Below are 6,995 nucleotides of genomic sequence, written 5' to 3'. Positions count from 1 at the left end.
GATGGGCACAATAAAGAACAGAAACAGTATGGACCTAAAAGAAGCAGAAGATGTTAAGAAGTGGCAAGAATACACAGAAGAACAATACAAAAAGGGATCCTAATGACCCAGATAACCATGATGGTATGAATACTCACCTAGAGCCAGACATCCTGGAGTCTGAAGCCAAGTGAGCCTTAGGAAGGATCACTATGAACAAAGCTTGTGGAGGTGATGGAATTCCAGCTAAGCTATTTCAAGTCCTCAAAGATGATGCTGTCAATATGCCAGTAAATATGGAAAACTCAGCAGTGGCCACAGGACTGGAAAAGGTCAGTTTTCATTCCAATCCCAAAGAAAGGCAATGCCAATGAATGTTCAAACTACTGCACAAGTGAACTCATTTTACACACTAGCAAAGTAATGCTCAAAATTCTCCAAGTGAGGCTTCAGTACTACATGAACTGAGAAGGTCCAGATGTTCAAGCTGGATTTAGAAAAGGCAAAGGAACCAGAGATCAAATTGCCAACATCTGTTGGATTATAGAAAAAACAAGAGAGTTCCAGGGGGAAAAAACATCTATTTCTGCTTTATTGACTATGCCAAAGCTGTTGACTGTGTGGATCACACCAAACTGAGGAAAATTCTGAAAGAGATGGGAATACCAGACCACCTGACCTGCCTCCTGAGAAATCTGTATGCAGGTCAAGAAGCAACAGTTAGAATCAGACATGGAACAGTGAACTGATTCCAAATTGGGAAAGGAGTACATCAAGGCTGTTAATTGTCACCCTGCTTGTTTAACTTATATGCAGAGAACATCATGTGCAATGCTTGGCTGGATGAAGCACAAGCTAGAATCAGGATTGCCAGGAGAAATATCAATAACCTCAGATATGCATATGATACCATCCTTATGGCAGAAAGCGAAGAAGAATTGAAGATCTTCTTGAAGAAAGTGAAAGAGGAGAGTGAAAAATCTAGCTTAAAACTTATTCAAAAAATGAAGATCATGATATTCAGTCCCATCACTTCATGGCAAATAGATGAGGAAACAATGGAAACAGTGATCGACTTTATTTTCTTGGGCTCTCAAATCACTGCAGATGGTGACTGCAGCCATGAAATTAAAAGACATTTGTTCTTGGAAGAAAAGCTATGCCCAAGCTAGACAGCATATTAAAAAGCAGAGACATTATTTTCCCAACCAAGGTCCTTCTAGTCAAAGCTTTGGGTTTTTGGTTTTTCCAGTAGTCATGTAAGAATGTGAGAGTTGGACCGTAAAGAAAGCTGAGTGCCAAAGAATTGATGCTTTTGAACTGTGGTGTTGGAGAAGACTCTTGAGAGTCCCTTGGACTGCAAAAAAATCAAACCTGTTAATCCTAAAGGAAATCAGTCCTAAATATTCATTGTAAGTACTGGTGCTGAATTATTTGACCACCTGATGAGATGAACTGACTCATTGGAAAAGACCTTAGTGCTGGGAAAGATTGAAAGCAGGGGCAGAAGCGCATGACAGAGGATGAGATGTTGGGTAGCATCACTGACTCTGTGGATATGAGTTTGAACATGCTGTAGGAGTTGGTGATGGACAGGGTGGCCTGGCATGCTGCCTTCCGTGGGGTCACAATGAGTCAGACAGGAACGTGCAACTGAAGTGAAGAGATACATGTACATATATATATATGCAATATATATTATATATATCATGTATTTATATATATTAGAAAAAAATTATAAAGTCAATTTACCATAACAATTTGATATAAATTCCATTCATTCATAATTTAAATCCAAACAATATTTTTATCAAGTTGAAATCCGGAGTTTAAAATTTATATGGCATAATTGTAGTATAAGAAGAGCTAAGATAATTCTTTTGAATGAACAAAGAGAGGTGATGTGCCCTGACAGATAATATTTATTATAAACATATAGTATTAATAATTAAAACAATACAGCAGTAAAAAATAGATCAATAAACAGACCAAGATGGGAAAAGTTGTATAACAACTTGATATACAATAGTACTGGCATCACACATCAATGGGCCTCTCCATAACTTCGGAGCACTAAACTTTCTGTATGGAATAAAATAAGATCAGATCCTTTTAACACACCACACAGAAATAAGTGCTAAAGTAAGATCTTGTTGTGGCTTAATTTCCCCAGGAAACAGCTCTCAGATTTATATGCAGGAGATTTGTTGAGGAGTTCTCACAGGAATGAGAAAATCAGAATTGGACAAATGCAGAAATTAACTGTGATTCAATTGCAACAGGTTTCAGCTAATCTCAAAGGAAACTTTGAGGGCTCTTCAGAGACATCAACAGACTGCCCTCAGGAAGGGGAGGAATCTTCTAGGTAACCACAGTACCCTCTGACTGAGAATAATTCCTATGGAGGGATCCAGCTATGAAACTTAATCAGGCAAAACTTCCAGAAGCATGTGTCTTATGGTTTAAGGAAGATCTGGGAAGTGTATTATAGTATTCACTCCAGTCTGTCCCTCACACTTCTCAGATCTAATTGCTTTGGATAAATTTACCCCATTAGGAAGAACTCCAGGGTTCTTATTGATCTCTTCTCTAGGGGACACTTATAAAGATGCCTTCCACTGCCACACTGGTGTCTAGTGGTCACAAAAATGTTCATCATCTTCCCCCTCTACTGTTCATTTTTTTAATTAAATTTATTTATTTTTAATTGAAGGATTATTGCTCTACAGTCTTGTGTTGGTTTCTGCCAAACGTCACCAAGACTATACTTTCAGGGATCATTTCTGTAGTTTGTACTCCTCCTTCATTCCTTCCACTCTGAGCTAATACTATCCGGTGGAGTAGCTTAGATCTTCATTTCTAAGTGCTCTGAGCCACTGGTGACCATGCCCTCCTTTTTGACTTTTATATTTATGATTACAATTGTCAGGGGGTACCAAGTGATTTTCCAATGAATTACGTGGGTGCAAATAGAGTCTTCCCCACTCCTACTACATAACAGCACCCCTGGCTTCTCCTAAGGGTAAGTGTCAAACATCTCTGCCAAAATAATAACTCTGTTTTCAGCCATATCTTAAAGTTTAATACCCTCTTGCTGTTTCCCCTGGTAGAAGTATTCTCTCTTTGTGAAATAGGATCTTTAGCCTGAAGAGCCTAGAGATCCAGGAACAAAAGCCCAAATATGTAAGTGACCTGGTAGAGGAAAGGAAAGGAGCTATTCATACTCTGAAGCCTTGATTTCTAGAGCATGTATTTTCTCTATTAAAAGAAAAAATAATATAAATAAAATAATATTCTCTATTATTTTCTCTATTAAGGATAATAAATATTCAATTCATGGATTTAGTTAATATACCATTGTGGCTGAAACTCGGTCTCCGTTCACAAGTGCTGAATAGAAACTTGGAGACAGAGTTTGGAGTAAAGTAGAAAAGAATAGCTTTATTGCTTTGTCAGACAAAGGGGGCCACAGCAGGTTAATGCCTTCAAGACTGTGTGCTGCACCCCGACAGGGGTAGCAAGGAATCACAGTGTTCAAGGAGCAGGGAGGCTTTAGCTGGTGGACATTCTTCTGATTGATTGGTGGTGAGGTAATTGGTAATTGGTGAGGTAAAGCCTTCAGATTCCAAATGACAAAAGGGCAGGTGGGGGACATGGGTGGGGGTCTATTTTGGGAAGGCCTTATAGGATGCTGCTTGATTATACCATGTCTTGGAGCATAATGCCCCATTCTTAAGGGTATTGTCTCTAAGTTGGCACCTTCTAAAAGCTGTCCCATCACTCTAGCTGGAAGCTGCCCAGTGGTATAGCATGTAATAGAACCAGCAGATCTTGTGGTCACAAGCCTCTTGTTTCATTTCCTTTGCTTTTAAGTTACTCCCTCAGTTTGACATAATTATATGAAGAATCCCTGCCAGTTGTTGAAACAATCTTTAAGTCTTTATAATGGTGCTGAGTAAAGTCTTGCACTCAAGAAAGGCAAAACAACTCAAATCCCTTCTAGATAAATTACTGCTTCTGCGGGGTGGAAGAGGTTCAAAGTAATCAACCCATTACCAAAAGCCTGGTGGTTTCCCTAGAAAGATGATGCCATGTTGAGAGTCATAAGACAGTAGCTCATTTCCATTGTTAACAGGTGGGAAACTAAACAACAGCAATAGTTAAAATCATTATTGGTGAGTGAGAGTCCATATTGCTGGCCTACCCATATTACCTATCTCTGTTGCAGAGATTATTCTATTTTTGTACCCACTGTGCTAGTAATAAAACGGTCCCTAACAGAAGATGGTTGGTGTCAACTGGCTAAATCATTCCGTCTGCTTAGATGTTTAGTGACTGCTACACAAGTGATGTTCCCTAGTAGGTATAAACATGTAACACAAACATTGTAACATTCTCATCCATTACAATTGTTCCCATTACAATTGTTCCCATTTTGCTTCTGATTCTTGAGCACCCTCACTTGATCTCTAATTATTCACGGATCATACCATCTCCTTTGCAATGAGCTTGGTCCTACCACCAGACTTGGTCTACAGAGGACAGCCACCACTAAGTTTCTAAACATTATATCTCAACATTATTTTGGCTCCTCTTACAAGTAAGTGCACTTCTTATCATTATCATTATTTTTCTGGACCGTCACATGGAACATAATTGCTGGTGGTGTCCAGCCTTGTGTGATATTTTTCTGCAGTATGTCCAAACTCCTCCCTAGCATGTTCACTTATCTTGCTCCTGTCTTTCACCACCTGCAATGATGCTGGCATTTCACTTTCTCCAAGATTTTAGGAACCATCTGAATTGTGTGCTAGCACTGACTCCTGGGTCCTCATCAGGGTGTTAAAGCTTTGATCACAGACCATTATTCCCATATCACTGAAGTCTCCCTTATTTAATCTTATACTCCATCTTCTTTAATCTAGAACGCTCAGCATGTTATGGTACGAAACAAACATTCCCATCTCCTGTTGTTACATGCTGTAACTCTCAGGTGTATCCTGCCCTCAGCAGGCTCAGTCCTTCCCTGGCTAGATCCTGTTATGATTTAACCCTAGTAACGGATGTGATAGTCAAAGGATGAGGAGCCAGGGAGATCTTAAAGAAGGAAACTGTTGTCTTTGGATGGAAGGCCTCCACATAATCTTAATGTAAACAAGAAAGTGAAAAGTGAAGTGAAGTCACTCAGTCGTGTCCAGCTTTTTGTGACCCCATGGACTGTAGCCTTTCAGGCTCCTCCATCCATGGGATTCTCCAGGCAAGAATGCTGGAGTGGGTTGCCATTTCCTTCTCCAGGAGATCTTCCTGACCCAGGGATTGAACCCAGGTCTCCTGCATTGTAAGCAGACACTTTACTGTCTGAGCCACCAGGAAAGTAGCAAGGAATAGGTGGCTTATTCAAACCTGGATTGTTCAGGAGAATCTAAGGATTCAAAATTTTTGAGTGTGTCAACCCAATTCTTAGAGTCTCATCTTCCCAAACACTGCCCTGAATTTGGTGTAGCAGACTTTCAGGGCTAAGAATTCAGCTTTCTTTGGAGCTTCACTATTTTTATGTTGAAACTGTGGGTTTTCTCTCCAATGCAAAAGCTGAGAATATCTTTATATATTGCCAAGGATATCCTCTGGCTACAATAAAGCCTTAAATTGGTGATTAATTTTCTTCAACTTTTCTTGACTTTTTCTAATATATCAAAAGCCCTCAGCAAGAGCTATCTGTTATAATTTTAATAAATTAACACTTGTTAAGTAGAGCACAGGAGTGTATGGAATGGTGAGCCAGAGTTCAAAAAAGACTACAAGGAAAAGTGAAATGGAGAAGCTTACTATTTGCTAAGTCCTGGAGGAGGAACACAGCATGAGGGAGGCCAAGGCAGGACCGGGCAGAGGAAGAGTACCAGTAGCTGCACATGCTTTTATTCGGGTCTATTGGTAGAGTGCTTTGGAGTGCTCAGGCTAAAGCTGGAGAGCTTGATTCAAACCAAAAACAGCTGGGGTTTTGGCAAGCTTCCTGAGAGTATTATCTAAGGGGGGTACAAGGGGAAGGCCCTGGGCACAAAGAGAGAATGCTTATCACACAGGCCATTAGAAGAGTCATATCAGGAACTTACATTTACTTGTTACTCTGTGGGCTATGATTTAGGGAATGGGAGGCTGAGCTAGTGCCAGTTCAAATTGAAGGCCCCTACAGGCCTCCTGACCACACAAAATGAATGCTGAGGCAATGATATTATGGACTAGTTAAGCTGAACTCTCAACACCATCCAATTCCAAACTCCTTCCTTATAAATCTTTGCTACCTCTGATCCTCTCAATCACTTGACATACTGCACCCACCAGTACATTTTCTTCCAGCAATATGCCTTCTCAGTTTCCCCCAGTGAAAGTTTTAAAAGTTGCTAGGCTGCCAAAATTTATTTTTGCTTCATCTATGGCATATATCATCATTACCAGCCAGGTATTAGGTGATTCAGCTCCAAAAATTCATTTTAAAATCTGTTTACTAGGACCACTTCTAACAATTGTCACAGATCAGGCTCCCTGGAAAACAGATTCTGAAGTGGAGACTAGCAATGAGAAATGCAATATTTCTTGCTGTATCAGTAAATAAGGATGTCGTAGTCATCAGTGATTGCAGCCCTCCAACGTGAGCCTGGGAGTCCTCTTGAATAGTAGAGAGATGCTAGATCGATAAGAATATCTTTGTGACATTAAAAAACATTAAATAACTTCTTAAGACATTTAAAGTTTCAACTATAAAACCAAAGATTAGTGGATTGACTATATAAAAATTAAAATCTGAATGTAACTAAGGGCAAAATTAAAAAAGATAAATAACAAGGAACAGCCCTGGAGACTTCATTAAAAGTGTACTGAGAGACTTCATATCCAGAATAGATAAGAAACTGATGTAAATCTTTCAGAAGACGAACAATATGAGAGTAATAAAAATCAAAATATATGAAAGGTGACTTATACAACAGTTAGTGTAATGGCCAATAAATAAGAAAAAAAAA

The 6,995-nt window shown here is 39.4% G+C and overlaps 1 pseudogene; it reads left to right on the top strand.

Annotated features, from left to right (window-relative positions):
- Positions 1-2,737: 2,737 nt before the first annotated feature.
- LOC113875180 lies at positions 2,738-2,819 on the top strand (annotated as a pseudogene).
- Positions 2,820-6,995: the final 4,176 nt, after the last annotated feature.

Source organism: Bos indicus x Bos taurus, chromosome 17 (assembly GCF_003369695.1).
Source record: "Bos indicus x Bos taurus breed Angus x Brahman F1 hybrid chromosome 17, Bos_hybrid_MaternalHap_v2.0, whole genome shotgun sequence".
NCBI lineage: Eukaryota > Metazoa > Chordata > Mammalia > Artiodactyla > Bovidae > Bos > Bos indicus x Bos taurus.
Note: the sequence above shows the minus strand (reverse complement) of the source record. Positions and strands in the feature narration are given on the sequence as shown.